Source organism: Podarcis liolepis (genome assembly GCF_965112155.1).
Source record: "Podarcis liolepis genome assembly, chromosome: 5".
Lineage (NCBI taxonomy): Eukaryota > Metazoa > Chordata > Lepidosauria > Squamata > Lacertidae > Podarcis > Podarcis liolepis.
This window is the reverse complement of record NC_139556.1, coordinates 15,603,509-15,613,655: the sequence shown is the minus strand read 5'-3', so window position 1 is coordinate 15,613,655 and position 10,147 is coordinate 15,603,509.

Below are 10,147 nucleotides of genomic sequence, written 5' to 3'. Positions count from 1 at the left end.
CATCCCTCAAACAGCTAGATGGAAAAGGAGTTGGTACCCAAAGGTCTTCTTTCCTTCTGGCTTTTTCAATCCCTCCTTTGGAGCAAAAACTCTAGACAAGGATGATCTTCTTCTTTGGAGATCACTCGCAGCCAAGTAAGATTGTCTTCCATAAACACGGTTTTCAAAAGTGCGTCCATAAGTGACTGTGGAGGCCTTCTGGATCCACACGTCCTTCCACAGTGGGGACATAGGTTTCTGGGTGGGAGTTGATCACAATGAGGGTCTGACAAGCGTGCCTTCCTCTTAGCGCATTTCTTCCTTTCGTATTAAATTCAAGCGTCTTCGAAACCCATGATACCTTTGGTAAAGACTGTTCTCCAGTTGGAGCACTCCCAGGCCAGTGTTTCCCAATTGTCAGTGTTTATACTACTTTTTTTTTAGATTTGATTTGAGAGAGTCTTTGAAGCTCTTTTGTTGACCACCAACATTATGCTTACTATTTTTAAGTTCAGAATAGAGTAGTTGCTTTGGAAGATGACAATCAGGCATCCGAACAACATGACCAGTCCAACGAAGTTGATGTTGAAGAAGAAGAAGAAGAAGAGTTTTGATTTGATATCCCACTTTATCACTACCCTAAGGAGTCTCAAAGCGGCTAACATTCTCCTTTCCCTTCCTCCCCAACAACCACTCTGTGAGGTGAGTGGGGCTGAGAGACTTCAGAGAAGTGTGACTAGCCGAAGGTCACCCAGCAGCTGCATGTGGAGGAGCGGGGAATCGAACCTGGTCTACTAGATTATGAGCCCACCACTCTTAACCACTACACCACACTGGCTCTCATTGCTTCGACACTGGTGATCTTTGCTTCTTCCAGTACACTGGCATTAGTTTGCCTGTCTTCCCAGGTGATGTGTAAAAATTTTTGGAAACACTGTTGATGGAATCTTTTGAGGAGTTGGAGATGGCGTTTATAAGTGATCCACGTTTCACAAGCATACAGTAAGGCTGGTAGTACAATAGCTTTGTAAACAAGCATTTTGGTCTCCCTGCGAATGTCCTGGTCCTCAAACACTCTGCACTTCAGTCGGGAGAAAGCTGCACTCGCAGAGCTCAGGCGATGCTGGATTTTGACATCAGTGTCTTGTTTGTAGAAAATACTCTAGATAAGGATGATACCAGCACGGTAGGAACCCACAGTTCCTCTGTGCTGACTTCAATAGGGAAAGACTGGAAAGTACAGTGGTGCTTCTTCTACAATATAATGGTGATGTAAGGGAAACACATGCCAAGTGGGTTAATTGCTCAAGGAAAATCTATTGATTGCTTTTTCTTAAAATAATATTCTGCAAAACAGCTGGGTAACTATGGGGAGCATGGCTGGATCAGACCAATGACCCATCTAGACCCAGCACCCTGTTCTTATCGTGGCCAACCAAATGCGCATGAGAAGCCCATAAGCAGGACTTGAGCACAACAGTGTAACTATTGAACACATGGGAAATTGCACGAATTTCTGAGCAGAGAAACGTGAGCCCCCTGCCTCAGGGTTCTAGACACAAACGTCCAACAGCAGCTCCCACTTGACTCCAACATTTGGGGTTTCCATCCAGGGCTGGATTAACCACTTAGCAAAATAAGCACGTGCTTAGGGCATCAAGGCATAAATAGGCACCGCTCTGGCAGGAAGGTAAACGGCGTTTCCGTGTGCTGCTCTGGTTCACCAGAAGGGGCTTAGTCATGCTGGTCGCATGACCCGGAAGCTGTACGCCGGCTCCCTCAGCCAATAAAGCGAGATGAGCGCCACAACCCCAGAGTCGGTCACGACTGGACCCAATGGTCAGGGGTCCCTTTACCTTTTAAGGCATCAAGGGAAACCGGAATGTGGGGCACATTTCCATTTCTGGATTTACCATGGTCCATATGGTGCAAACCAATCCATTCTGAAGGAAATCAGCCCTGAGTGCTCACTGGAAGGACAGATCGTGAAGCTGAGGCTCCAATACTTTGGCCACCTCATGAGAAGAGAAGACTCCCGGGAAAAGACCCTGATGTTGGGAAAGATGAAGGGCACAAGGAGAAGGGGACGACAGAGGATGAGATGGTTGGATAGTGTTCTCGAAGCTACCAGCATGAGTTTGACCAAACTGCGGGAGGCAGTGGAAGACAGAAGTGCCTGGCGTGCTCTGGTCCATGGGGCATGAAGAGTCGGACACGACTAAACAACTGAACAACAACAACATATGGTGCAGCTGAACCAGGTTCCACAAAAAGTGGCTCCCACAATAAATGAAAAAAAATCACACACACACACACACACACACACACACACACACACACACACAAGTATATATACTGTAAATGACAATACTGAGCATGCCTTCCGAAATACAGTGGTGCCCCGCAAGACGAATGCCTCGCAAGATGGAAAACTTGCTAGACGAAAGAGTTTTCCGTTTTGGAGGTGCTTCGCAAAACAAATCTCCTATGGACTTGCTTCGCAAGACGAAAATGTCTTGCGAGTTCCTACGGGGTTCCCCCCCCCTTTTCTAAGCCGCTAAGCCGCTTATCAGCTGATCCGATCAGCTGATAAGCCGCTAAAAGTCACTAAAAGCCGCTAATAGCGCTAATCCGCTAATCCGTCAATGGGCTTGCTTCGCAAGACGAAAAAACCGCTAGACGAAGAGAATCACAGAACAGATTCTTTTCGTCTTGCGAGGCACCACTGTATAGACATTTGCTTTTGTATACTTTTAACATTAACGGCCACAGATTTCTTGGCTGACCGTTCATTCTCTCAGCCAAAGTCTATTAAAAATCCCAACAGAACAACTATGCAACAAGGCAGGCTGGATGCCTGAGCTCGACTAAGTACAAAAGCAGATGTGTTATGTAAGATTAGGGCATAAGTGGATGAGCTGTTAACCAAGGTTCTTCCTTGGAAGCGGGCAGATCCTGGTTTTTCCTGGTAGCCCTCAGAGACGTGGAAGCTCCATTTGACCAGGGTTTCTCAAACCTGGGTCTCAAGCTGTTCTTGGACTACAAATCCCATCATCCCTAGCTCAGGGCTGTCATGCGTCTGGAATTTCTGGGACATATCTGGGATCCATCCGTCGGAAATTGAGTGGGCAGAATTTCCAAAAATCTGTAAAAAGGTCCCTGTGTTTAACAACCCATGTCAGATGCTGATTTTGTGGTGGATCTCCTTAAAAAGAGCTCAAAAACATCTTCTTTTTTGAGATTTTCCAAAAAAAGCTTCACAACTTTGCCTCCCAAAAGAAACTCAACAACTTTTGTGTCCAGGTTTTCACATTTTGAAGTATGGTGAGCCTACCCTGGTTGGCAGGACCAGTGGTCAGGAATGGTGGGAGTTGTAGTCCGACAACAGCTGATGTGCTGGTCCGGGGAGGGGGGGTTACCGTGAGGCATGGTCAGAGGGTCTGGAGACTGTCCACCATGGGCAAGGCGGGGTGCAAAGCAAGAAGCCGGGCGTGGTCGGGAACTCTGGAGAAACAGGTCTGGGTGCTGGCAGAAACAGGTTTCCAACGTCGTTGCTCCTGCAACCTGGGACTGGGCTGACTGGCCTTTATCTCCTCTGGGGCCTAGGGCGGCCCCGGCCCACAGGTGACTCGCCTCCCCTGGCCTGGAGGTGAGCACTCCTCCTGAGAGAACTTAGTTCCCTCCGCCTCTCTGCCCTGAGCCTCTGCAGCTCAGGAGAGGCTGGAGGGTTACCGGACCCAGAGGCAACCTCAGCTTCCCCTGACAGGGCTGAGAGTGGAGCACCTGCAGGCAATGGGTCCTCAATCACCTCTGGAGCCAGAGTGGATACATCTGGTGTCTGCTCCTGAGCACCCGGCACAGGTGCAGGCCCTTCAGATTCAAGCCCCAGCCCCGGCTCAGCTGGTTCTAGAGGCGGGGACTCCTGTGCAGGCTGGGATTCCTCAGGTTCAGATTCTGAATCAGATTCCCAGGCCATCACAGCTGAAGACCCAAGTCTGAGAAGGTAGGATTGCCGCAATGGCTTCCCAAACTTTCTCTGCAGCTGAGTAAAGTGTAGCCACTGCCAGTGGACTGCAGGGAACTGCGAGAGAGGAGGGGAAAGAGATGAAGCAACAGGGAGGATGGATGCATCGCAAGTGGAAGAATACTCTTGGTGCTTCCAGAGAGGGGCTTAATTTGCAAACAGGATGCTGAGATACCATAAAAGGGTTATTAGCAACAGGTGGTGGCGCTTGCTTCTTCTTCTTTTTTATTTTAATTTTTTTTATTAGAATTCAACATTAGTACATACATATTACGAATACACAAACAAGCATACATTTCATACAATCCTTAAAAATATCCATACATACCCACACTCAATCCCACAGATACTTACTTTCCCCACACCACCCCTCACCCCACCCTTGTGTTAGAATTCCAATCTACTCAATTGCAATTTCTTTCCACTTCTATTACTCCCCCCCCACACTTTTAAACCAACTTTCTACTTCTTTTTCTGTTACACATTGTTATCCATCTTATTTAGTATTTCAGTATTTATAACGGAACTTGCTTATTCTAATAGGAGTCCTGATTTTTCAATATGATTTTGCAAGTGTCCTTTAAACACCTTCCAGTCCTTGTCTATCTTCTCTTTTGAGATCCTTCCAATTTCTCCCATTGTTTTGGATATATTGTAATACTCCAATAATTTGGCAAGTCACTCTGTTTTTGCCGGTATTATACCACTTTTCCAATTTTTCGCTTGCGGCTACTGTTGCATATAAATATAATGTCTTGTCTTCTTCCTTTAGACTTCCTGGTACTATTCCCAATAGAAAACCTTCTGATGTTTTCCTAAATGAATATCTGAACATTTTTTTTTCATTTCATTAAATATTGTTTCCCAAAATGGTTTGATGTTTAAACAATTCCACCATATATGCATCATAGTACCTTTTTCAGTGTTACATCGCCAGCAGACATCGGGTGGCGCTTGCTTCTAACTTAACCACATTTCCTCTTAAAAGATAAATAAAGATTAAATTGGGGAGTTGGCATTTTGATGCCAACAACATCACGTAGTAAGATTTGCATGTGGGCCCTCATGGGGGCATGAGGAACACCCATCCTGTCTGGAAACAGACAGGGTTCCCTCCAACAGCTTATCTGCTGAGCATTCATCCCAATTTGCTCGCACAGAGCTTATAAGGAAGGTAGATTATATCCTGGGAAGGGGATCGAGATACGGATATGCTCGTACCCCTTCCAATCTGCGCCCCATCCCGAGAGACGAGGGTAGGGTGAGCAAGGATTACTCACCTCCGTCACTGGTGTTGTGCAATGCCAGGTCTATAGGCAACAAAACTGCCACCCTGTGAGATTTCATCATCTCGCAGGGGGTCGACCTGGCTTGTGTGATGGAGACCTGGGTGCGCGAAGGGGATACTGTTACCTTACGAGAGATGGCGCCCCCGGGTTTTTCCGTCCTCCACCAGTCACGGACTGTGGGCCGGGGGGGAGGGGTGGCACTATTAATCCGGGAAGATTGTTCTTTCAGGGCTCTACCACCGCCATCGATCCCCGGCATTGAATGTGTTGGCCTAGTGTGGGGCTCCGAGGTGAGCTTGGCTGTCTGGCTGGTGTACCGGCCACCTAGCGCACCAGCAGCCACCCTGTCAGGCCTGCTGGAGGCGGTGGCCGGCTGGGCCTTGGAGTTCCCTAACCTATTGGTATTGGGGGACTTCAACATCCATGTCGATGCCACTCCCTCCTCACAGGCTCTGGACCTGGTGTCTTCCATGGCGACACTAGGGCTCTCCCAGTTTGTTTCGGGCGCCACACATCAAGCAGGCCACACGCTGGATCTGATCTTTGGCGTCGGTATAGATGTGATCATGTTTCCTTCGATGAAGGTGCCATGGTCTGATCACTACGCTCTGAAAGCCAGGATTGACGTTCCACCCCCACCCTGCTTAGGTGGTGAGCCGATTTGGGCTCGCCCGCGGAGGCTGATGGACCCTGATAGATTCCGTCAAGCCTTGCGGGACCTTTCTCCCCCTGGCGACTCATTGACTGAGCTTGTTGAGGGCTGGAATACCCAGCTCCTGGCAGCCATCAATGAGATCGCACCTAAGCGCCCTCTGCGACCCCGCAGAAACCGGGCTCCCTGGTTTACTGAGGAGCTCCGGAAAATGAAGCGGGACCTCAGACGGCTAGAGCGAGTATGGCGGGGTGCCCGTGACGGAGCCTCAAGAACATCTTATAGGGTTTTTATGAAAACCTACGAGATGGCAGTGAAGGCCGCTAAGAAGTCCTACTTCTCGGCCTCCATTGCATCCGCTAGCTCTCGCCCGGCACAATTATTTAGTATAATTCGGTCTTTAACGTCCCTCGAAGGACAGCCAAATTTAAATAACAATTCGACACACAGCTGTGAGGCATTTGCGAGCTTTTTTGCGGAGAAGGTCCTGTCGCTCCGCCATGACCTCCCTGCCAATTGGATACAATAAAGGAACTGGAGGCCCCTCGACTGTCCTCGGGTCCAGTATTGGACCACTTTGACCGGATATCCCCAGCCGATGTGGACAGACTCCTCCGAGCTGGAAAGCCCACCACTTGTCCTCTCGACCCGTGCCCGTCTTGGCTGATTAGAGCGTGTCCAGACGAGGTGCGGGCCCCCCTGGGGGATATCATCAATTTGTCCCTTGGCACCGGGACATTCCCAGGGGAACTGAAGGAGGCAGTGGTGCATCCGCTCTTAAAGAAAACATCATTAGATCCCTTAGATCTATCCAATTACCGCCCAGTTTCGAATCTTCCATTCCTGGGTAAGGTGATTGAGAGAGCGGTTGCTGAACAGCTTGGTAGGTTTCTGGATGAAACATCGGCTCTGGATCCATTCCAGTCCGGCTTCCGCGCTGGTCATGGGACCGAGACGGCTCTGGTCGCCCTAACAGATGATCTTCGTAGACAGCTGGATCGAGGCGGGTCGGGGCTGCTGATTCTTCTAGATCTGTCAGCAGCTTTCGACATGGTTGATCACGAACTTCTGGACCACCGCCTCGCCGACATGGGGATCCAGGGCACAGTCCTTCAATGGCTGCGCTCGTTTCTCTCTGGTCGGGGACAGAGGGTGGCGCTTGGGGGGGAACTGTCATCCCGCCACTCCTTGGTGTGTGGAGTGCCTCAGGGTGCGATTCTCTCCCCGATGCTTTTTAACATCTTTATGCGCCCCCTCGCCCAGCTTGTCCGGAGTTTTGAGCTGGGCTGCCATCAGTATGCTGATGACACCCAACTCTATCTGTTGATGGATGGCCATCCTGACTCGGCCCCAGACACACTGATCAGATGCTTGGAAGCTGTGGCTGGATGGTTACGTGGGAGCCGGTTGAAGTTAAATCCTTCGAAGACAGAGGTCCTCTGGCTGGGACGGGACGATATGGGATTGAGGGGGCAACTCCCATCTCTTGCGGGGGTGCAATTAGTGCCAGCACCGTCCGTTAAGAGTTTGGGTGTAATCTTCGATACCTCCCTCTCCATGGAGGCGCAGATTGCAGCTATAACAAAGGCGGCATTTTTTCATCTCCGCCAAGCTAAGCAGTTGGCTCCTTACCTCTCTCGCCCTGACCTAGCCACTGTGATCCACGCGACGGTCACCTCCAGACTGGATTATTGTAACTCGCTCTACGTGGGGCTGCCCTTGAGACTGACCCAGAAACTCCAGCGGGTGCAGAATGCCGCAGCGAGACTCCTTACGGGGTCTTCGCTGCGGGATCACATTCATCCGGTGCTATACCAGCTGCACTGGCTCCCGGTGGAGTACAGGATCAGGTTTAAGGTGCTGGTTTTAACCTTCAAAGCCCTACACGGCCTAGGACCCTCGTATCTACGGGACCGCCTCTCCTGGTATGCCCCACAGAGGAACTTGCGGTCCTCAAATAAAAACATCTTGAAGGTCCCAGGCCACAGAGAGGTTAGGCTGGCCTCAACTAGAGCCAGGGCTTTTTCGGCTGCGGCCCCAATCTGGTGGAACGCTCTGTCACAAGAGACAAGGGCCCTGCAGGACTTGACATCTTTCCGCAGGGCCTGCAAGACAGAGCTGTTCCACCAGGCCTTTGGTTAGGGCACAGCCTGACTCCCTCCTTTGGCAATCTTTACAATACTTTAGTTTATGGTTGCCATCAATTTTGATTTTAATTAATTCTTATGATGTTTTATAATGTTGCACTATTTTAGTGTTGTTAGCCGCCCTGAGCCCGGCTTCGGCTGGGGAGGGCGGGATATAAATAAAATTTATTATTATTATTATTATTATTATTATTATTATTATTGAGCACCGGATTCTGGTTTCTTATGTAACCATGAAGATTCATCCTGCATTCAAGCTGATTTGCTAGCAGGGTGTTTGCATATCTTCCCATTAGTCCTTTGCTCATCCTACACTTTTAAAGGTGTTTCCCCATCACTTTCCAAACTGCAAAAAGCCTGTGCATATCTTTCTAAACAGATTTGTTGTGTTAGGCTGCCTTAAATCCATTTTAACCATGCATACAAAAGTGATGATACGTTCTTGAATCCCTCCCGCAAAATATTGAGAGTCTGGAGAAGGGGTCGGCAAACTAAGGCCCGGAGGCCAGATCAGGCCCAATTGCCTTCAGGATCTGGCCTGCGGACTGTCCGTGGATTGGCGTGAGGATTCTGTTCGTTCGGGCTGCGCCATTTTTTTTCTGCGCCATTCCATCCCCCCCCCCCACACACCACAGTGCCACCTCCTCCCTCCCTCCTCCTGGTTTCTCCCCGCCCTGCCCATAGCTGTCAACCGTCCCTTATTTGGCGGGAAAGTCCCTTATCCCAGCACCGTGTCCCGCTGCTGTCCCTTATTGATGATATCCCTTAAAGTTTCCGGGTTTCAAAGGAAGCAGCTCCTCTCCCTCCCTCCCTGCCGGCCAGGGATGAGGGAGGCTCCAATTGTGTTGCTTGGCTGCGTTGCTCACCCAATAAGGAGTCTAAGAACGACTGGGGGGTGGAGCTTGCATGCTTTGTGCCGATCAAATCGGCCGCGTTGCCTGGGGACTTGCCTTTGCTCAGCGCTTCCCAGTGGAGAGGTGACGGTGGTTTTCCTTGCTGCATCCCCTTTGCCGGGTTGCTGCGCTGTGGGAACCACCGCTTGAGGCTTCGTTTGGCTGCTGGTTGACTAACATCCCTTATTTTGGCTGCTGATCCCTTATTTTCGAGGCTGCTGGTCCCTTATTTTCAAATCTGTAAGTTGACAGCTATGGCCCTGCCTAGAGGAGGAAGGGGGCTGGGCTGAGCTGGTTGAGCGCCATTTTAAGCAGCCCCTCTCTGGAGCCAGCCACTCATCTTCCCTCTGCCACCACCACCCTGGTGCTCCTGTGGGTCAGAGAGCGGAGCGAACAAGCTCCCCCTGCCTACCCACAAGAAGCAGCAGCAGTGGCGGCAGCAGCAGCAGCGGCGGCAGCCCCTGGGAAGGTAAGCACAGTGGCTGGGGGTGGGGAGGAGGACTACTTGCCTCTTTATCCAGCTCCCCCCCCCCCGGTGCCCCTTCTCTGGCCCGCCACAATGTCTGAGGTATAGTGGACCGGCCCACGGCTAAATTTTTTTGCCAACCCCTGGTCTGGAGTAGTGCGACTCATGCAACACATTGGCAATTAATGTACACAGAATAATAATTATACATTCTTTATCAACCTTCTGAGAAAAAGACAAAATATTAAAGAAAAGCCACAGAGACTTGCAAACTACCCAGCCTAAGATGAACTTATAATGTCTGGTTTCAATAGATTTTTCAAATGCTTAACTCAGTTTTTTAGATAAGTTCACGAAGACACCAACAAAAGGTAAGTTCGGTGTTATTCACAATACCAAGAGATGCTAGTGGAGTTGTAGATACAGTGGTACCTCGGGTTACATACACTTCAAGTTACATATGCTTCAGGTTACAGACTCCGCTAACCCAGAAATAGTACCTCGGGTTAAGAACCTTGCTTCAGGATGAGAACAGAAATCGCGCAGCGGCGGCGGGAGGCCCTATTAGCTAAAATGGTGCTTCAGGTTTAGAACAGTTTCAGATTAAGAACGGACTTCCAGAATGAATTAAGTATGTAACCAGAGGTACCACTGTAGATGTTAATGAAGTTGTAGATGACAGGGTGCTGGCGTTTTG